General features: G+C 44.9%; 1 long non-coding RNA gene across 1 annotated transcript; it reads right to left on the bottom strand.

Annotated features, from left to right (window-relative positions):
• Nucleotides 1–1,352: 1,352 nt before the first annotated feature.
• Nucleotides 1,353–7,073, bottom strand: LOC143765249 (uncharacterized). The gene is made up of 3 exons (XR_013213355.1): nucleotides 6,857–7,073; nucleotides 6,230–6,325; nucleotides 1,353–1,483 (listed from the first exon to the last, which is right to left on the bottom strand). It is a non-coding gene; the product is annotated as an uncharacterized LOC143765249 (long non-coding RNA).
• Nucleotides 7,074–23,868: the final 16,795 nt, after the last annotated feature.

Below are 23,868 nucleotides of genomic sequence, written 5' to 3'. Positions count from 1 at the left end.
TTTAGAAAAACCCCCGTCATCATTAACAATTATACACAGTGCACACAACATACACAGCACACACAACATACACAGCACACACAACATACACAGCGCACACAACATACACAGCGCACACAACATATACACAGCGCACACAACATATACAGCGCACACAACATACACACACAACATACACAGCGCACACAACATACACAGCGCACACAACATACACAGCGCACACAACATACACAGCGCACACAACATACACAGCACACACCATACACAGCACACAACATACACAGCGCACACAACATACACAGTGCACACAACATATACCTTGCGCTCGCAACATACACAGTGCACACAACATACACAGTGCACACAACATACACAGCGCACACAACATACACAGTGCACACAACATATACCTTGCGCACACAATGTATACACAGCGCACACAACATATACCTTGGACACACAACGTATACACAGCGCACACAATGTATACACAGCGCACACAACATACATAGCGCACACAACATACACAGCGCACACAACATACACAGCGCACAACATACACAGCGCACAACATACACAGCGCACAACATACACAGCGCACAACATACACAGCGCACACAACATACACAGCGCACACCATACACAGCGCACAAAATACACAGCGCACACAACATACACAGCGCACACAACATACAGTGCACACAACATACACAGCGCACACAACATACACAGCGCATACAATGTATACACAGCGCACGCAACATACACAGTGCACACAACATACACAGTGCACACAACATACACAGCGCACACAACATATACCTTGTGCACACAATGTATACACAGCGCACACAACATACACAGCGCACACAACATACACAGCGCACACAACGTATACTACAGAAATACTTCTACCCAGTTTTTTGGACTTGGATTATAATCACCTGAACTGTATTCTGCAGTTTTTTTATTCTGATGGAAGCTTCCTCTATAGGGGTTATTCAGTATTAGAAAACATGATCAGAAACCGCTCCAAACACGACCATGGCTTGTGCGTGGTATGCAGCTCAGGTCCATTCAATGATATGAGACACAAATCATGGTCAGGGGTGACACTGTTTCTGAAGGAAATCAGCCATGTTTTACTAATCATGTGAAAGCCGGTGTGAGGATGCAGTAACGTTTGGAGGCAGAGCAAGGGTTAACAGAGGAATTTAATCTAACAGCGTTACTCCACAAAGGGAGGGGATAAATGGAAGATAGGGCAGTAAAACTGTTAACTTAGGGGCAACAGGTATATGAATAGACAAACAAGAGTTCAAAAGCATCAAACTTATCAATCCGGGGTTGATGAGGAGTAGTCTCTGAGATGGTCGCGGTGGCGTTCTGGCCTGAACGCTTGAAGAATCCGGTGTGGTTCTGGTATGGAAAGGGCCTTGGATTCTGGTGTCGTCAGTGGTCCTGGAATGTCCGGTCGCAGGTTCTGGGTCCAAGAGGAAGATTCACTGAAGGAGGAACAGTCCTTTCTCTTACTTACCAACACAGTATGAGAGTGTACGGGAGCGGGTATGTCAGGTAGCCGCACTCTCTCTGAGGCCTGGTGGTCCTGTCTGGGGGTGCGCCCTCTACGGTCTGTCTGCAGGGAGGAACCACTCACGGTCGGTATCGCTACAGGAGTCAGCACAGACAGAGGTTTCTGGAAGCATTTGCACCTGTGGTCTCCGGTAAGCTGGCGTAGGCCCCTCTGGCTTAGGCCTACTTCATTCTGACAGTGCTGTGCAGGAAGGCTTGCACTCTGTTCTCGCACACTATCACTTCCCGCCCAAACTGGCCTGGTTCCTGTGTATTGTCGCCCTTTTTTGTCTTCCACGCCCCCTAGTCTTAAGTTCAAAAGTCTGTCCAGGGAACTAAACTCTCCCCCCTGCAACACGGGTGACAGCACCAATGGTTCCGGACTTGTTCCAGAAAAGGCATGCCGCGGCCATCTCTCCTCCTTACACATGGACAACTACTTTTGCGGTGCATAATGACATACACCTAAGAAAACGTTTGACTTCATCATTCACCATCCATTTCTCCTGAACCCACACACACATGCACACTCTTCTGCTGAGTAGGCATATGTTTTCAGTGGTGAAAGATGAATAAGCTGCTGCCAGACACCGCTGACCAACCTGGTGGGGATTTATTTTAAAATATGCTCCCCACATCACCTAAATCTGGAGGGCACCTTCATACAAATTAGATGGTAAAACGATCCCTAAGAAATTGGTCAATCTGCTCCAAGAGATGTGTCCCCAATCTCTGCTTCCAGTAATAAATAGGTTTGCACGTGTGTTCACACTCTCCTAAGCACCTACCTATGTGCCATTTATAATCTTCAAGTCTTCTAAAGCGGTAGAAGACCTTTGGACCCCATGAGCCACTGGACCCAGGTCATTGTGCAAGGTGATGTACACAGAGGCTAGAGGAAAGGCAAATACTCACAAACGTAGGAACAAAAATAATGCAATTTTACAAGTCTCTCTCCTTCAGATGAAGTCCATGCATGCAGCATATTGGTACCTTATACATAAATTAATTTGTCAAAAATCTGAATATCCTTTAAGGTGGAGACAAATAATTATTTTGCTTCATTAAAAGCAGAACATTGCAACCAACATCATACCTCCCTGAAACCACCACCGATACTCAAATCAATTATTTTAGGATAATAGTTTAAAAATGTGTCAGAAGCTTGGAACATAATTTACAGATCTAAATGTATAATCCAAGCGAAACATCCAAAATGTCTGGCAAAATTCAAGAAAGTTGGAAAAAGAGGCAGTCAGGAAAGAGAAATAGCCAGGAAGGAAGTATTGAATATGAAGTGATATGACATGCAATTATTAAAAGCAGACAGCAACCGGTCTCCGAAGATTCAAGATTAGTTTATAGAACGTATCCGCTAACTAATGGGATTCATTACAGAAAGCAAAAAAAACTTTTCAATTTTTCGATGCCACATTTTCCCCGATAGATGTCAATGTGGGAAAACTATGGCCAATCCACAACTAAACAGTGATGGCTTTATCATGCTGGACAATGCAGCTGTACGTCTACACGAGGCATTTATGCAATTTATGTTTGCCGCAACCCTGCACCAAATGGAGGACATTTCGCTCCCATGATGCACTCTGACATGGAGTTGCAGAGCGTTATCTCACAGACAGCAGCTAACAGCAGTCTCAATTGTTGAATTGCCCTTTAGCTGTATAAACTGACGACCAAAAAAACTAAAACCAATTTTGGGTATGTTCAAACAAGGTTTTCTTTTTCATGGATATTAAAACACGTAAACTTCAAAAATCCACATTACAGAGAATTTGGATGGGTTTTAGATAAGGAATTTGAAGATTAGGTTCAAAATTCATAATAAAAAATCAGTGTGAAAATACTGATTAGCTGGGGTCAAGCTGAAATAACCCACCAGTATGGCACATCAACTTTTGGTGTATCTGCAACATGTATATTCAGGCTCAGGGCACATTCAGATGTAAGTATAAATCAGTCCGAGATCGGACTGCAATGCTTCATAAGCTGTCACTCTTGGGTCAGGAGACCCTTGGCCAGTCCGTGCATTATGGTCCAATCTTTGTACGGACCTCAGAATGTGCATAACAAAAATGAACATTTTCTGCAATAAAAAACCTCTGTATTAATAAAAACTTGCAAGTTTTGTTTCTTAAGCGAGGAAATACTGACACACTGTGGTTGGAACTGAAATGTCATTCAAAGATTTTGTTTTTAATAATGACTCTTATGAAATACGAGCTTATTTTTAAAATGTAACAGAGGAATTAAAAATGGATTCACACATGGTAGATTTTGTTGTAGTAATTCCTGCAGCTAAAAATTAGTTCCATTCATCTGCGAAAAAAAAGTTCCAATTATATTAATGAGACAGTTGCAGAAATTTCAACAGCAAAATCCTTCGTACTCTGGAAGAATTGGCAGTGGAACACGACACCCCTGAAGGAGGTATGATCCCAACCTCCATTCGGTCTAGATCCAAAAAATTTCCTCCTCTGTCTTCATGCCCAAACGTAGACTTGTTTGTACAAATGGTCACCAAAGATTTTCAGGGAATCCCCAAACATATCTATAAAGATAATCTAACATATGAGGAGAGGGGACGTCTTCGTGTCCTTCAGAATCTTGGGGATGTTGTGTTTAAGCCGGCGGACAAGGGGGGTAACGTAGTTGTCTGGCCTAATTCAATGTATGAGAAAGAGGCCTATCGCCAGTTGAATAACAAAGTGTGTTATAAAAAACTCACGTTTAACCCCTTGTCCGCCTTCTCTAAGCAACTTGTTGACATTGTTAAACAAGCTAGAGATGCAGGTACGATCACGAATGAATTAGCATCAGCATTGCTGACAAGTGATCCTACAATTCCGACATTTTATCTCCTCCCCAAGATACATAAGGACACGAAGACGCCCCCTGGACGCCCTATAATATCTGGCAGAGGTAATTACCTCGAGAAGGTAAATCAATGGATCGACTCTAAGCTGCAGCCATTGGTTACAAGTCTTCCGTCGTATCTTAAAGATACGGGTGAATTCCTGAGACTTATGGATGGGGTCTGTCTCGGGGATGAGGAATTACTAGTCACAGCCGACGTCGAATCTTTATATACCAGTATTCGACACCATGATGGCCTTCGAGCGGTCCAGTTCTTTTTAGATGCATCCAACTCTTCAATTGAAATCCAAAAACTTATTTGTGATCTCCTGGAATTTTCTTTAACTCATAATTTTTTTGTTTTTAAGGGGTCCTTCTTCCTGCAGCTCCAAGGAACAGCAATGGGTGCCCCTTTTGCCCCTGCATACGCCAACCTGTTCTTGGGGCTGTGGGAGAGGGACCTCTCCCTGCCCGATCATCCGGAGTCAATGTGCCGTGTCCTCTTGTGGACACGGTACATTGATGACATTTTGATGATCTGGCGGGGTTCTTCTACTAGTCTGCAGGAATTCATGACATCCCTTAATAATAACACCAGTAATATTAAATTGACATACAAATTCGATGGCAATGCCATCGAATTTTTAGATGTCATGATCAAACGAGATGTACGTGGTGACCTGCAGACAGTTATTTATAGGAAACCAACTTCCACCAATCTCTTGTTGCACGCCTCCTCCTCACACCCTGATCATGTCATCCAATCAGTTCCCACGGGACAATTTCTCCGTCTACGTAGACTTTGTTCTACTGAGACGGATTTTTGTGAGCAGGCCGAAGACCTAAAAAACAGATTACTGTCCAGAGGCCACAGTAAACGTAGCATAAAAAAAGCTTTCAATAGAGCAAAACACTCTTCGAGGGATTCACTACTATACAAGAGCAATGCTAAACAAGAGCATGATATCGTCCGTTTTGTTACTAGGTACCACTCCCAATTTCCGATGATGAAAAGGATCCTACAAAAATCATGGCATGTATTGAGGGCTGACCCCGTTATTGCACGATATCTTCCTGAGAGGGCTGGGATTGCAGTCAGACGATCCAGGAATCTTAGGGATGCCCTGGTACATAGTTACTACACTGGTGAGAGGATGACCACTTTCCTGGACAGTATGGCGGTTCGGGTGGGGTGTGTTCCGTGTGGCCGCTGTGTCGCATGCCCAAACATTGAGAGAATTGGCGTTTTTGCCAACTGGGATAGATCACGTGAATTTACAATCAAGAAAAAAATCACTTGTACCAGCACTAATGTGATCTATGTTGTCACATGTCCATGTGACAAAATGTATGTTGGCATGACCACCCGCCAACTCAAAACACGCATTCGTGAACATGTTTTGGGCATAGGCGCAGCGGCTACTGTGGAAGACACATCCACCCTCAAAACACTACCACGTCACTTTAAGATCTTTCACGACTGCAATCCTGGCCTTCTCAGGGCTAGAGGGATTGATTTACTTGAAGTAGGGATCCGTGGTGGTGGTACCTTTCAGAGGCTGGCCCGTGTCGAGTCAAGATGGATATGGACTCTGGGCACGGTGCAGCCGACTGGTCTTAATGACAATATTAGCTATGCTCCCTTCCTGTAAGATTAGTATTAATACTATATGCTATGTATAGCTGCTCCTCTCCTAAGTGTATATATTGTTGTCGGTCCTGCCAGTAGTATCTGCACTTCTACGCTGTTAGTTCTTTGTTTTTAACCTTATTTTTAACTTACCTTATGGTTTTTAGCACAGGTCGACCTGGTAGTACTCTGCGGCATATTCCAGATTCTTATTCTATAACGGTATGAAGAGGACATCTCCATAACAATCTGAAAGAAAGAAAAGGATTTAGAAGGCACAAATGAGGAATGGACTGTGGCCACTACGATGAAACTCTGTATTTACAATCGCAGTTGTATATATATATTTTTTCTATATATACTATTGTTATCTATATATGTTAGTGTCATCAACTTTTACTGCGTTTATAATACATAGAATGTGTGATAAGTCCTTTGTATTAATTTTCCTAAGACTGTGTGACAAGTCCCTTGTATTAATCTTTCTGGGATTATAGGTGATTGAGTGATGTTTGGTCTATGTTTTGTCATTTTCTGTGAATTTGCCTTTATGGCTGTTCTGAGAGATTGTTTTGGGGAGGTAGATCCAAGTATAGCAACCCCCTCTTATTAATTATCACAGTTTCTATGCCTTCAGGTCCGTAACACATTTTATGCTGTAGTGGTTGTGGTAATTCCATTTAGCAGCATTTTTCGCATTGTTTCCATCTTTGGGTGCTGCCTTATTTATTCCTATACGCCGGCGCGTTCCTATTGTGGCCTTTGGATGCTGCAGATCACCTGGGGCCCCAGTGGTCCTCGGCTTTCTTTGGCCCTCTTGGACGCTGCCGGCGTTGTGGTTCGTATGGAATTACGCGATCATCTAGCCTTTCTCGGACCTTGTCGGCGTCGTGGTTCCCATGGTGTTGCGCTTTTTTCTGACGCTGCAGCGTTATGGTTTCCATGGTACCGCGCTGTTTTGTTGACGCTGTGCGTTATGGTTTCCATGGCACTGCGCGATCACTTGGATAACCACGCCCCTCTACTTCCTGCATATGCGGTCACTATCTCTCATTTTCCTGTTGCCGCACGGACTTCTTTGGTCGCTGCACCCGCTCATTTCCTGCCCGGGTGCTTTTTAAACTCATGTGCACTTATTGTCTTTGCCCCCTGATGAAGGTGTGATCGCCGAAACGCGCGTTGGGGTGGAAGCGCGCCTCCAGTACTACAGTCCTCCGTGCGGTGGGTACCTTGCTTTAATAGTACTTATTATGTCTGTTTGATAGGTCATGGTACTTTAAGTTGGATAGCAATACAGCGGCTCTTATAATCACCTATCTTACATGTGAACTATTGCTATTGGCTCGGTCTTCCTGTCCTCAGTAGGATTCAGTTATTATTTTGTGGTTTATTTAGTTTTTTACTATTTGGTTTTCTTACTTTTGCTTATTTTTTCTATTCTGGTAATATATAAGCCTGTAGGACTGTTATTTCTGGTGGCGCCCTTCCTGTTAACTCTTTAGCAGTGATTTTTGTGCTGTTACTACCTTCCCTCCCTTCACCTGTTCTTAATATTGTTGTATATTATTAATAAAGTTTATAGTATTTCTACTTATTGTGTGTGACCATTTGTCATCGCTTTCCTTCCTTTTGTGTTTAATAAAAAACCTCTGTATTAATAAAAACTTGCAAGTTTTGTTTCTTAAGCGAGGAAATACTGACACACTGTGGTTGGAACTGAAATGTCATTCAAAGATTTTGTTTTTAATAATGACTCTTATGAAATACGAGCTTATTTTTAAAATGTAACAGAGGAATTAAAAATGGATTCACACATGGTAGATTTTGTTGTAGTAATTCCTGCAGCTAAAAATTAGTTCCATTCATCTGCGAAAAAAAAGTTCCAATTATATTAATGAGACAGTTGCAGAAATTTCAACAGCAAAATCCTTACTAATATTCTTGTTTTGTTGGAGATTCATCTTCTCCCTTGAGATTCCCCCACCCCTCCAGTGTCACATACAATTATGTACAGCCATTCAATAAAAAAAGCAAGGTCAAGGGCAAGGTTCTGTGGTTAAGGCAGATTTCACACTTGGGGGGGCTTATCTACAGCATTACAGAATGCTGTAGATAAGCCCCTGATGGCGGTGGCCGAAACTTATAGGGCCAAAATTAGGTGACAGATTCCCTTTAAAACATTAGTATTGTTGCTTCTAAATGATTTTGAACTTGATTTCTTTGCATTATTTGAGGTCTGGAAGCACTGGGGGTTTTTTTTATTTTGACCATTTTTCTTTGTCAGAAAAAACTACAAACTTTACTGCTTGGAACTTCGGAGACATGTTGTCAGAAGTTTATAGACTAAAAACAATTTACATTTTACTCAAAAATATACCTATAAAGAGAAAAATCAGACAAGCTGAACATTTTGCAGTGGTCTCTTAATTTTTGCCAGAGCTGTATATGGGAAGCATAACACTAGCTTTAACTCATCAATCACATTGATTTGTTAAAATAACTTACCTCCAAAAATTTGTTTTTGTCGCCACTGCACAACATCTTTTTGTGATTATTCCTTAAAAAAAATTAATAATAATAAGTACACCTCCCTACTCGCATATTCTGTTGAAGGAAAGTAAAGAACGAATGAACCACTATATGTTTCACAAATCCAAAGGCAGGCTACCAAGATAAACCCTAGACTTGCGTTCCCGAACGCCGGTCCTCAAGAGCCACCAACAGGTCATGTTTTCAGGATTTCCTTAGTATTGCACAGGTGATTGAATTCTTGCCTGTGCAGGTGATGCAACTATCACCTGGGCAATACTAAGGAGATCCCGAAGACATGACCTGTTGGTGGCTCTTGAGGACCGAAGTTGGGGAACACTGCCCTAGACACACCATATTGCTGCATGACAAACAGAACCATGACAGATAAAGCTGAACTTCTTGCATCTAGATTGAAACAGAAGAATCTTCTTCATGATGATGTCAAAGTGTGTTATTACCGTAACAGAAGTAACACTTTAACACAATTTTTCACAGTTGATGGACCGATGGTGCACTGTAATAATGTGAATGGCCTCTTTGAAGAACTGAATAAAGAGTATTTTGTTGCAGATTGGTGATTGTTTATTGACTCATTCCAAATAAGTTTTTATTTTTAACTTTGTTTATTGAAAATATACATAAGAACAAACACATTTCCCATGTCCATAAACAGGAGTACACTTTGCTATTACACTGGCTTACAAAATTAAAAGCAACAATGCATGAATTAGTAGTGTTCATTCCCATGTCTGGTCATTATCCGTCCAGCAATGTTACTGTCATGATCCAGTCCGGAGTTTGTTTTCTGTTATTCCCTCTCTGGACTGGTCATGCGGGGGTTAACACCCTCAGCCTCGTTTTGGAGCTGGCTAGGCTTTTTCAATCCTCTGCAGTCTGCTGGCCAGCGTCAGTAATAGTTCATGCTTCCAGGCTAGAGCAGCTGACCAGTATACCCTGGTGATCCTTCTGCCTCTGACTTCCCATACTTGTGTGAGACCCAGTCCCTATCCCTGACATAGTGTCCATCTGGTGGTTTTCTTTACAGTGTATGACTCAGCCTGATCTCTGAACCCTGCCTCTTGCTTTCAGTCTCTGATACCTCGTTCCCCTACCGGCTTTGACCTCTGGCTTGTACCCCGACTTCATCTTACGTCTCACATTTTGGATACCGTGCTCCCATTTGGCTCTGACTTCTGGCTTGTATCTGACTTCGTGCATGCTGTGACTTGTGGTACCTCTGCTCCTGACAGTTTCTGACTCTGCTCATCTGACCACTCTTTCGTTACCTGTGACACCTGTGCGGCTGCTCAGTGTTGCTACGCTGTTAGTGTGCAACCTCTCTTCCCTCACCAGCACCACCTGGTGGAGGTTGCGGTACAATACACTGCAGCCACATCACATTATCACTGACCACACATTTAAAAGGGGATTTTGCTTTTTTTTTTTCGGGTCATTGATCCGCTTGGTAACTTGGCGGATCAAGTGTCCAGTTTGACACAGATAATGTGGGATTTTTCAGAGGAACATCGGACCCTTGCCACGTCTCATATTCACTTAAGAAAAAAGCTGAAGGAGACTGTTAAAACCATGCAGGGAACCACCCCTCATGCTGTTAGTCGATCTGGTGATTCAGTAGATGTTGTTTTGCACTCTCCTGAACCCTCAGTTAAGCTTCCTGACACCTTTTGTGGCAAAAAAAGATACATTTCATACCTTCAGGGAGAATTGTAAATTATTGTTTTCTCTTAGACCCTGATTATCTGGGAATGAGACTCAGTGGGTAGGAACTATTATCTCCTTACTGAGGTTCCCTAATCTTGGGCGTTTTTCTCGCTGCCCACCACTGCTCCTGAACAGATGTCGGAAGATAGGTTCTTTGAGGCCCTAGGACTTATCTATGATGAACCAGACCGTGTCAGGTTGGCAGAGGACACTATTATGGGTCTGGTTCAGGGAAAGTGCTCAGCCGAGTCGTACAGCTCCGAGTTCCATCGATGGTCTACTGAGGTGTCCTGGAATGACTCCACGCTGAGATGTCAGTTCAGGAGTGGACTGTTGGATTACCTGAAGGACGCTCTGGCTCTCCATCCACCTCCCAGCTCATTGGAGGAAGCCATGACTCAGGCTTTCCGTATGGATTGGAGGCTGTGGGAGAGAGGTGTTACACAGCGAGTGGTTCCGTTGCTCTCTGCTGGTTCTTTTGTTTTGCCTCCATCATCTGAACCTATGGAGGTAGGGGCCGCCAACCTTGAGGAGAAGGAGAGGAAACAGCAACGTGAAGGAAAGCTGGGTTTTTACTGCGGAGATCCCAGACATTGGAAAAAGGACTGCCCCTCCTGTCCACCGACTACCAAGCGGCTGAGTCTGGGTGATTGTCATGGAAGTCACCCAGACTCTCAGGTACCTTTCTCTGCATTAGTAAAAATCTTGTTGGAAGTAGAACTTTGTTGTGGGAGTGGCTCTGTGCCTACTTCTGCCATCATTGATTGCGGGTCATCCATGAACTTTATTGACTCTGACTTGGTACCCAAGTGTAAGTTAGGGACAGTTAGGCTGGATACTCCTATTCCTGTTGTTGCCATTGACAAACCACCACTGGCTAAGAATGTCATCAAATGTGTTTCTGAGTAGTTTCTTCTTAAAGTGAGTTCCCTACACCAGGAACGTATTTCATGTTTTGTTATGGACAATTTGCCTGTGGGACTGGTGTTGGGGTTCCCCTGGCTACAATTACATAATCCTGTGATAAACTGGGAATCTCGGGGCATTGTTAAATGGGGTCCTAATTGTAGTAAAAATTGCCTCACTACTGTACTTGTGTCATCCATCAGCCTGGAGGGTATTCCGGAGTACCTGAAGGACTTTGAGGATGTGTTCTCTGAAAAGGAGGCTGAGGTTCTACCACCACACCGCCCATTCGATTGTGCTGTTGATCTTGTTCCCAATGCCAAATTGCCCAAAGCCCATTTGTACAACCTTCCCGGCCCTGAGCGGGCCGCTATGAAGGAGTATATCTCTGATAGCCTCCGTAAAGGGCACATTCGACCATCTGTCTCTCCCGTGGCGGCGGGGTTCTTTTTTGTGAAGAAAAAGGATGGTGATTTACGCCCATGCCTCGATTTTTGAGAACTGAATAAAATCACTATAAGAGACACTTATCCCCTCCTACTTATAATCGATTTGTACAATCAATTGTCGGGAGCCAGATGGTTCTCTAAGTTGGACCTCAGGGGAGCATACAATCTCATCCATATGCATGAGGGGGATGAGTGGAAAACTGCATTTCTCACCTCTGAAAGTTTGTTTGAAAATTTGGTTATGCCCTTTGGCCTAACGCGCCAGCAGTGTTCCAGAATTTCATGAATCATGTTTTCTCAGATTTTATTGGGCATTTCATGGTAGTTTATTTGGATGACATCCTCATATAGTCTTGTGACAAACAGAGTCATATGGGCCACCTCTGAGCGGTTCTTCAGAGGCTTAGGGAGAACTCGCTATTTGCTAAACCGGAGAAGTGTGCATTTTTTGCTCAAGAATTGTCCTTTCTTGGGGTAATTTTGTCTGCTGAGGGGTTTCGCATGGACCCAAGGAAGGTACAGGCCATTGTGAATTGGGTGCAACCCAGAGATCTCAAGGGTCTTCAGTGTTTGCTGGGTTTCACTAATTATTATAGAATATTCATTAAGGGGTTTTCTCAGGTGGCCAAACCACTCACAGATTTAACTCGTAAGAAGGCTGATTTTAAGAACTGGTCAACTCCAGCTCTGATAGCGTTTTCTTCTTTGAAAAATTGTTTCATGACTGCCCCTGTATTGGTTCAATGTGATTTGTCTAAACCATTTATTGTAGAGGTGGACACCTCGGAGGTGGGCGCGTGGGCTGTATTGTCTCAGGGGCCCACCACGTTGACTATATTAAGACCCTGTGCCTTCTTTTCGAAAAAAAATTTCCTCTGGTGAGAGGAATTATGATGTGGGTAACCGGGAACTATTTGCCATTAAATAGGCGTTTGAAGAATGGAGGCATTTTTTGGAGGGGGCTGTCCATCGTATCACTATCATTATGGATCACAAGAACCTGTCCTACATCGAGTCCGCCAAACGTTTAACTCCGAGACAGGCAAGGTGGTCACTTTTTTCCCCCGATTTCAGTTTTATATTATTTTCAGACCAGGGTCCAAGAATGTTAAGGTGGATGCTTTATCTCCTAGCCTAGATCCAATATCACCTCCTAAACCTCCTTCTTCCATTCTTCAGTGAGGAGTGGTGGCTGCGTTGTCCTCGGCATTGGAACGAGAGATTCGTGAGGCTCAATATCTTGCTCCTTCGTCCATACCTGATAATAAGCTCTTTGTGCCTGCTCAGTATCGATTAAGGGTGCTTAGGGAGTTCCATGGCTCGGCTCTGGGTGGACTTCCTGGAATCTTGGCCACGCGTAAAGCCATCGCTAGGCTGTTTTGGTGGCCCTCGTTGGCTTCTGACATAACTGGGTTTGTGTCCTCCTGTTAAACTTGTGCCTATGCAAAACCCCCCCGTAACTGGCCGGCCAGAGAATTGGTGCTAATGCCAATTCCAGATAGGCCGTGGACTCATCTGTCCATGGATTTTATCACCGATCTTCTTCCCTCTAATGGCAAAACCGTGATTTGGGTAGTTGTTGATAGGTTCAATAAACAGGCGCATTTTGCACTGTTGGTGGGCCTCCCTAATGCTGAGACTCTATCAAAACTATTCATTGAGCATGTGGTCCGATTGCATGGTGTGCCTGTCAGTGTGATGTCTGATAGATGGGTGCAATTTGTGGCGAAATTCTGGAGGGCTTTTTGTAAAAGGCTTGGTATTAGTCTGACCTTTTCATTGTCCTACCATCCCGAGACCAACGGTCAGACTGAAAGGACCAATCAGTCTTTAGAGCAGATATTACGGTGTCTTGCCACGTCTAGACAGGATGATTGGTGCTCTGCGGTACCCATAGCGGAATTTGCTTTCAATAATCGTGTCAATCAGTCCACTAGTACTTCCCTGTTCTTCTGCAACTATGTGTTTCACCCCGACTTTGATAAGTTTTCCCGGATGAATTCGGGGTGTCCAGGGGCTGATTCAGCCTTCCTGCGATTGTGGGAGGTCTGGAGGGAGGTTCAGAGAAACATTGGGGAGACTCAGGGCAAATATAATTTTTTTGCGGATAAACAACGTTCTGTGGGACCAGTTTACCAGGTGGGGGATGAGGTATGGTTATCCAACAAGAATATAAGATTTAGGATTCTATCTGCTAAGTTGAGTTCCAAGTTTATTGGCCCTTATGACATTTTAGAGGTGGTTAATCCTGTGGCCTTTCGCCTGCGTTTGCCTCCATCGTTGTGGATCCCCAATGTGCTCCATAAGGCGCTTCTGAAGTCGTCGGTGCCTTCCTCAGGTAGGTCTCCCTCGCACCCCCCACCTGTTACGGTGGAATGCCAGACCGAGTATGAGGTGAAACGGGTGGTGGATTCTCGTATGCTCCGCCGTTCACTTCAGTACTTGGCCCATTGGAAAGGTTACGGTCCTGAGGACTGGTCGTGGGTGCCGGCGTGTTAAGTCCATGTGGATCGATTGATCCGGGCCTTTCACGCTCGTTGTCCAGGGAAGCCTGGGGGTCCTGTGGCCCCCATTGAGAGGGGAGTACTGTCATGAAGATATCTGCATGCGTTGTACCTATGTGGGATGGGATCTCTGACCTAAGTTGTAGGTAACTGAAGAATTGAGCTCTTGGAACTGCATACTGAGTCTGTATCTGTTCAAAAGACATTTGAATATTTAGATTATATAAGTCTTTAACTTTCAATACATTTCTGGAGCTCCAGAAATCAGAAGAGGGATGTTCTTGTAGAGAAGGGAAGTATGTATTGTGCCAGAGTGGCATTTTGCCACAACCTCAGTGAAATCAACTACTCTTGTAGCTTGACTCCAGATTGTGTGGGCAAGCGTAAGGAGATGCAACATCCTAGGAATGTTTGGTTTATCTGTCTCAGGGGCGGACACAGACTGCAGAGTGCCCCTGTGCAAGAAATCTTCCCGCCCCCCCCCCTGCATAGCGCAACAAAGTTATGTAAACCTATATTTGTAATATTTATCAGTTTAGAACACAACTATCAACGCTAAATAATAAATTTAAGTTCCATACTTAACAACTGAATATAACACAAAGCAGTATAATGGCTACACATGATGCTACATACTGTATGATGGGCACACATGATGCTCCATACTGTATAATGGCCCCACATGATGCTCCATACTGTATAATGGCCACACATGATGCTCCATACTGTATGATGGCCCCACATGATGCTACATACTGTATGATGGCCCTACATGATGCTACATACTGTATAATGGCCACACATGATGCTCAATACTGTATAATGGCCACACATTATGCTACATACTGTATGATGGCCCCACATGATGCTACATACTGTATAATGGCCACACATGATGCTCCATACTGTATAATGGCCACACATGATGCTACATACTGCATAATGGCCACACATGATGCTCCATACTGTATAATAGCCACACATGATGCTGCGTACTGTATAATGGCTCCACATGATGCTCCATACTATATAATGGCCACATTATGCTCCATACTGTATAATGGCCCCACATGATGCTGTGTATAGTATACTGGCTCCACGTGATGGTCCATACAGTATAATGGCCCCACATGATGCTTTGCACAGTATAATGGCCCCACACGATGCTGGGTACAGTATAATGGCCCCACATGATGCTGGGTACAGTATAATGGCCACACATGGTTACGCCACCCCCATCATTGCTATCTCCATCACTATACACACACACCTTTCACCGCGCTTCCTCACAGCAGCCGGCAGCTTCCACTCCCGCGGCGCTGAATTATGTCATCCAGCTGCGCCGCTGACTGCTCACGTCGCTGCAGCTGTGATACGCCACTGATAAAAACCTCTCCGTGTCTCCTGTGCCAGTCAGTGTCAGAGCGAGGAGCAATATCTGCTCCAATCCAACACAGCTAGCGTCCGCTCCATACACCTCGAACACACACGAATCCGCTCCATACACCTTGCACACGCGGCTCCACTCCGTACACCTCGTACACACACGACTCCGCTCCGTACACCTCGTACACACACACACGACTCCGCTTTGTACACCTCGTACACACACACGGCTCCGCTCCATACACCTCGTACACACACGGCTCCGCTCCCAACACCTCATACATACACACACGACTCCACTCCGTACACACACGGCTCCTCTCCATACTTTTTGTACACACACACACACGACTCCACTCCGTACACACACGGCTCCTCTCCATACTTTTTGTACACACACACACACGACTCCGCTCCGTACACCTCGTACACAAGTTTTTGTGAAGGAACGTTTAACTTCAGATTCTTAGTTGCTAACCACACGGAATCTCCTACCTTGAACATGGGTGCAGGTTTACGGAATCTATCAGCCGATCTCTTATAACGTTCTTGAGTGGTCAGGGATTCCTTCAGAACCTCCAGATTTTGTCTTATCGCAGTCAGCCTTTCCTCCACTGCCGGAACCGGAGAATTGGAGACCTAGGTAAAATACACGGATGATAACCCAGATTTGCATATTCTCATATTCTCATATACGTCTCATATTCACTTAAGAAAAAAGCTGAAGGAGACTGTTAAAACCATGCAGGGAACCACCCCTCATGCTGTTAGTCGATCTGGTGATTCAGTAGATGTTGTTTTGCACTCTCCTGAACCCTCAGTTAAGCTTCCTGACACCTTTTGTGGCAAAAAAAGATACATTTCATACCTTCAGGGAGAATTGTAAATTATTGTTTTCTCTTAGACCCTGATTATCTGGGAATGAGACTCAGTGGGTAGGAACTATTATCTCCTTACTGAGGTTCCCTAATCTTGGGCGTTTTTCTCGCTGCCCACCACTGCTCCTGAACAGATGTCGGAAGATAGGTTCTTTGAGGCCCTAGGACTTATCTATGATGAACCAGACCGTGTCAGGTTGGCAGAGGACACTATTATGGGTCTGGTTCAGGGAAAGTGCTCAGCCGAGTCGTACAGCTCCGAGTTCCATCGATGGTCTACTGAGGTGTCCTGGGATGACTCCACGCTGAGATGTCAGTTCAGGAGTGGACTGTTGGATTACCTGAAGGACGCTCTGGCTCTCCATCCACCTCCCAGCTCATTGGAGAAAGCTATGACTCAGGCTTTCCGTATGGATTGGAGGCTGTGGGAGAGAGGTGTTACACAGCGAGTGGTTCCGTTGCTCTCTGCTGGTTCTTTTGTTTTGCCTCCATCATCTGAACCTATGGAGGTAGGGGCCGCCAACCTTGAGGAGAAGGAGAGGAAACAGCAACGTGAAGGAAAGCTGGGTTTTTACTGCGGAGATCCCAGACATTGGAAAAAGGACTGCCCCTCCTGTCCACCGACTACCAAGCGGCTGAGTCTGGGCGATTGTCATGGAAGTCACCCAGACTCTCAGGTACCTTTCTCTGCATTAGTAAAAATCTTGTTGGAAGTAGAACTTTGTTGTGGGAGTGGCTTTGTGCCTACTTCTGCCATCATTGATTGCGGGTCATCCATTAACTTTATTGACTCTGACTTGGTACCCAAGTGTAAGTTAGGGACAGTTAGGCTGGATACTCCTATTCCTGTTTTTGCCATTGACAAACCACCACTGGCTAAGAATGTCATCAAATGTGTTTCTGAGTAGTTTCTTCTTAAAGTGAGTTCCCTACACCAGGAACGTATTTCATGTTTTGTTATGGACAATTTGCTTGTGGGACTGGTGTTGGGGTTCCCCTGGCTACAATTACATAATCCTGTGATAAACTGGGAATCTCGGGGCATTGTTAAATGGGGTCCTAATTGTAGTAAAAATTGCCTCACTACTGTACTTGTGTCATCCATCAGCCTGGAGGGTATTCCGGAGTACCTGAAGGACTTTGAGGATGTGTTCTCTGAAAAGGAGGCTGAGGTTCTACCACCACACCGCCCATTCGATTGTGCTGTTGATCTTGTTCCCAATGCCAAATTGCCCAAAGCCCATTTGTACAACCTTCCCGGCCCTGAGCGGGCCGCTATGAAGGAGTATATCTCTGATAGCCTCCGTAAAGGGCACATTCGACCATCTGTCTCTCCCGTGGCGGCGGGGTTCTTTTTTGTGAAGAAAAAGGATGGTGATTTACGCCCATGCCTCGATTTTTGAGAACTGAATAAAATCACTATAAGAGACACTTATCCCCTCCTACTTATAATCGATTTGTACAATCAATTGTCGGGAGCCAGGTGGTTCTCTAAGTTGGACCTCAGGGGAGCATACAATCTCATCCATATGCATGAGGGGGATGAGTGGAAAACTGCATTTCTCACCTCTGAAAGTTTGTTTGAAAATTTGGTTATGCCCTTTGGCCTAACGCGCCAGCAGTGTTCCAGAATTTCATGAATCATGTTTTCTCAGATTTTATTGGGCATTTCATGGTAGTTTATTTGGATGACATCCTCATATAGTCTTGTGACAAACAGAGTCATATGGGCCACCTCTGAGCGGTTCTTCAGAGGCTTAGGGAGAACTCGCTATTTGCTAAACCGGAGAAGTGTGCATTTTTTGCTCAAGAATTGTCCTTTCTTGGGGTAATTTTGTCTGCTGAGGGGTTTCGCATGGACCCAAGGAAGGTACAGGCCATTGTGAATTGGGTGCAACCCAGAGATCTCAAGGGTCTTCAGTGTTTGCTGGGTTTCACTAATTATTATAGAATATTCATTAAGGGGTTTTCTCAGGTGGCCAAACCCCTCACAGATTTAACTCGCAAGAAGGCTGATTTTAAGAACTGGTCAACTCCAGCTCTGATAGCGTTTTCTTCTTTGAAAAATTGTTTCATGACTGCCCCTGTATTGGTTCAATGTGATTTGTCTAAACCATTTATTGTAGAGGTGGACACCTCGGAGGTGGGCGCGGGGGCTGTATTGTCTCAGGGGCCCACCACGTTGACTATATTAAGACCCTGTGCCTTCTTTTCGAAAAAAAATTTCCTCTGGTGAGAGGAATTATGATGTGGGTAACCGGGAACTATTTGCCATTAAATAGGCGTTTGAAGAATGGAGGCATTTTTTGGAGGGGGCTGTCCATCGTATCACTATCATTATGGATCACAAGAACCTGTCCTACATCGAGTCCGCCAAACGTTTAACTCCGAGACAGGCAAGGTGGTCACTTTTTTCCCCCGATTTCAGTTTTATATTATTTTCAGACCAGGGTCCAAGAATGTTAAGGCAGATGCTTTATCTCCTAGCCTAGATCCAATATCACCTCCTGAACCTCCTTCTTCCATTCTTCAGTGAGGAGTGGTGGCTGCGTTGTCCTCGGCATTGGAACGAGAGATTCGTGAGGCTCAATATCTTGCTCCTTCGTCCATACCTGATAATAAGCTCTTTGTGCCTGCTCAGTATCGATTAAGGGTGCTTCGGGAGTTCCATGGCTCGGCTCTGGGTGGACTTCCTGGAATCTCGGCCACGCGTAAAGCCATCGCTAGGCTGTTTTGGTGGCCCTCGTTGGCTTCTGACATGACTGGGTTTGTGTCCTCCTGTTAAACTTGTGCCTATGCAAAACCCCCCCGTAACCGGCCGGCCAGAGAATTGGTGCTAATGCCAATTCCAGATAGGCCGTGGACTCATCTGTCCATGGATTTTATCACCGATCTTCTTCCCTCTAATGGCAAAACCGTGATTTGGGTAGTTGTTGATAGGTTCAATAAACAGGCGCATTTTGCACTGTTGGTGGGCCTCCCTAATGCTGAGACTCTATCAAAACTATTCATTGAGCACGTGGTCCGATTGCATGGTGTGCCTGTCAGTGTGATGTCTGATAGATGGGTGCAATTTGTGGTGAAATTCTGGAGGGCTTTTTGTAAAAGGCTTGGTATTAGTCTGACCTTTTCATTGTCCTACCATCCCGAGACCAACGGTCAGACTGAAAGGACCAATCAGTCTTTAGAGCAGATATTACGGTGTCTTGCCACGTCTAGACAGGATGATTGGTGCTCTGCGGTACCCATAGCGGAATTTGCTTTCAATAATCGTGTCAATCAGTCCACTAGTACTTCCCTGTTCTTCTGCAACTATGTGTTTCACCCCGACTTTGATAAGTTTTCCCGGATGAATTCGGGGTGTCCAGGGGCTGATTCAGCCTTCCTGCGATTGTGGGAGGTCTGGAGGGAGGTTCAGAGAAACATTGGGGAGACTCAGGGCAAATATAATTTTTTTGTGGATAAACAACGTTCTGTGGGACCAGTTTACCAGGTGGGGGATGAGGTATGGTTATCCAACAAGAATATAAGATTTAGGATTCTATCTACTAAGTTGAGTTCCAAGTTTATTGGCCCTTATGACATTTTAGAGGTGGTTAATCCTGTGGCCTTTCGCCTGCGTTTGCCTCCATGTTGTGGATCCCCAATGTGCTCCATAAGGCGCTTCTGAAGTCGTCGGTGCCTTCCTCAGGTAGGTCTCCCTCGCACCCCCTACCTGTTACGGTGGAATGCCAGACCGAGTATGAGGTGAAACGGGTGGTGGATTCTCGTATGCTCCGCCGTTCACTTCAGTACTTGGCCCATTGGAAAGGTTACGGTCCTGAGGACTGGTCGTGGGTGCCGGCGTGTTAAGTCCATGTGGATCGATTGATCCGGGCCTTTCACGCTCGTTGTCCAGGGAAGCCTGGGGGTCCTGTGGCCCCCATTGAGAGGGGAGTACTGTCATGAAGATATCTGCATGCGTTGTACCTATGTGGGATGGGATCTCTGACCTAAGTTGTAGGTAACTGAAGAATTGAGCTCTTGGAACTGCATACTGAGTCTGTATCTGTTCAAAAGACATTTGAATATTTAGATTATATAAGTCTTTAACTTTCAATACATTTCTGGAGCTCCAGAAATCAGAAGAGGGATGTTCTTGTAGAGAAGGGAAGTATGTATTGTGCCAGAGTGGCATTTTGCCACAACCTCAGTGAAATCAACTACTCTTGTAGCTTGTCTCCAGATTGTGTGGGCAAGCGTAAGGAGATGCAACATCCTAGGAATGTTTGGTTTATCTGTCTCAGGGGCGGACACAGACTGCAGAGTGCCCCTGTGCAAGAAATCTTCCCGCCCCCCCCCCCCCTGCATAGCGCAACAAAGTTATGTAAACCTATATTTGTAATATTTATCAGTTTAGAACACAACTATCAACGCTAAATAATAAATTTAACTTCCATACTTAACAACTGAATATAACACAAAGCAGTATAATGGCTACACATGATGCTACATACTGTATGATGGGCACACATGATGCTCCATACTGTATAATGGCCCCACATGATGCTCCATACTGTATAATGGCCACACATGATGCTCCATACTGTATGATGGCCCCACATGATGCTACATACTGTATGATGGCCCTACATGATGCTACATACTGTATAATGGCCACACATGATGCTCAATACTGTATAATGGCCACACATTATGCTACATACTGTATGATGGCCCCACATGATGCTACATACTGTATAATGGCCACACATGATGCTCCATACTGTATAATGTCCACACATGATGCTACATACTGTATAATATAATCAAAAAGAACCTAGCACTCAACTTTATGCTTTAGAGTGAGTTTTATTGTAGTGGTACTCAATATAACGTTTCGGTCCTACACCTGGACCTTCGTCAGTAACTACATGTGAAATATAACCAAATGTGAAAACAATACAAAAAGGGTAAACAATAACAAAATAAAGAAAACAATTATACAAAAAAAGTATATACATAAATGCTGAGGAGAGAATATGGCATCACTTCCTAGAAATGGTCAATTGTATCCAGGAAATATATGCTGGAGAGAAACCCCAAGGATCTAGGCTAAAGAGCTCCACTTATTTACAGAAGTAGGGGGCCCCCCATAAATAGAACAGTGAGGGGTGAGGTACATACCGTACTGTAGAGTATAAAGGGGACCAAAGGGTCAGAAGACACACAGAGGCGGCGTCTGAAAGTGTACAGACAAACCCCCGGGGGGATTGTGAGAGATGCATAACAATCGGTGGATGTGTGAAGAGAGGGGGCATAAAGGATGACTCATACCTTACACAAGAGCCAAACAGGAGCGGTACTATGGGTGTGCAAAGAAACAAAGGAGGGGGTTGGTCACCTCCTCATAGAGAACAGGAAAGGATTAGATGAGCGCTGGTGTGAGGATTACCTGTGGAGACCGTGGCAGATTGTAGCGGGAGCAGACGCGGATTCCACCGCTGGTCTGCCGGTGAGAGGTGACATCGCCATTAAGAGGAAGTAGGGCGGGACTGACAGTGCCCAAGGACCAATCAGCGGCAAAGCCGCACACCGGAAGTGACGTCACGCGGGAATAACCACACAGTGCAGTTACATACAGAGATGTGATGTGTGGAGAGCGGAAGTGACGTCGGGTTGTCAGGGTAACAAGGCGATACACAGTCCCAGGTAACCGGTAACAGCGGTACAGAGCGCTATAGTGAAACATAGATAGACACAAGTGCGGAGTACATAGGCACATTGCAGGATGGGTGGACCTAGAGCTGAGGTGCCCAAATAGAATATTCTGTAGAGGGTGAACGGACTCCTTGGTGGTGGTGATCCTACGTTCTATTATTTTGCCATATAACACGATAGGCCGATGTGAATAGTGGACTTGGTCCAATGTGACATGCGGAAGTGACACAGATCTCAATACAGGCGATTCTAATGGCAAAGAAAGGAAGGAAACAAGAATTAGCTGACAATGGACACACCGTAAATATACATTACAATAGTATATAAACAATAGGATGGCTGGAGTCCGTACAGATCTGTGGATAACACCATAATGATGGAACAGTCAGCAGATGGAATAATACATTCTTAGATAAAAGAGGCTAGATCATAGTCTCTATTAAGTCCCAGAGGATGAAGTGTCTCCAATGTATGGATCCAAAATGCCTCCCGTCTTTTGAGACGGGCAACCCGGTCCCCACCCCTCCTGAAAGGGGGGATATGTTCTATGACCTGATACTGTAGCTGAGAGACAGTGTGGCCCTGATTGTGAAAGTGAAGGGGAATGGGTAACAGTAAGTTCTTGCGGCGGATCGTCGATTTGTGTTTAGAGACACGGTCTTGTATAGGTTGCGTAGTTTCCCCTATGTATAAAAGTCCGCAGGGACATTTAATTAGGTATATAACCCATGACGAAGCGCACGTGAAGTAATCCGAAATGCGAAACGACTTACCGGACCGAGGATGGTGAAAGGAAGAGCCCTTAAGGACATTATGGCATTGGGCACAATTAAGGCATGGGAAGGTCCCCATGCGTGGATTCTGTAGAAACCGTTGGCGAGGAGTGGAAGTGCCTGATCCCAGGTCCGCCCTAACTAGAGAGTCCCTGAGGTTGGGGGGGCGTTTGAAACAGGGGAGAAAAGGGTTCTGGAATTCAAGTATTTTGGGGTATCCCTTTGATAGTAAGTGCCAGTGTTGGCGTATTGACCTATGTAAGATGTACGAATACGGATGATATGAGTGAACAAATGGAATCCGATTGGAGGCTCTATTGGGTCGTGGAATAGGTGGGGCTGCAGCTTTTTCCAGTAGCGAGGGTGGATAACCCCGTTGGATAAATTTAGTGGCCATCTCTTGGAGGCGCACCGGTTTAAGCTCCGTGTCTGACACGATCCTGGAGACTCGTTGGAATTGTGACTTGGGTACTGAATTTTTTGTGGCAGGAGGGTGGAAACTTGTAAAGTGCAACAGACTGTTGCGGTCGGTACTTTTAGTGTAGAGATCAGTAGTTATGGAGCCATCTGGTTGGAGGATGACCAGGGTATCCAGAAAATTAACCTGTGTAGTACTATGGGACATGGTGAAGGAGATACCTGGCCAGGCTGTGTTAAAGCCAGTCGAAGAGCACCGTGAGGGCTTCTAACGAGCCCCCCCATATGCAGAACACATCATCGATGTACCGTTTCCACATGATGACGTTATCGCGGACAAGCGGGTGAGGGTATATCAGACTCTCCTCAATATCCGCCATATAGCAGTTGGCATACGGGGGCGCTACGTTAGAGCCCATCGCGGTGCCACGGATTTGTAGATAAAAATCGTCCTGAAATAAAAAATAATTCCGGGTGAGAATAATAGTAAGTAATTCGATACACAACTGTATTTGGTCTGGTGAG

Source organism: Ranitomeya variabilis, chromosome 1, assembly GCF_051348905.1.
Source record: "Ranitomeya variabilis isolate aRanVar5 chromosome 1, aRanVar5.hap1, whole genome shotgun sequence".
Lineage (NCBI taxonomy): Eukaryota > Metazoa > Chordata > Amphibia > Anura > Dendrobatidae > Ranitomeya > Ranitomeya variabilis.
The sequence above is the reverse complement of the archived record's forward strand: the minus strand, read 5'-3'. Positions and strand labels throughout refer to the sequence as shown.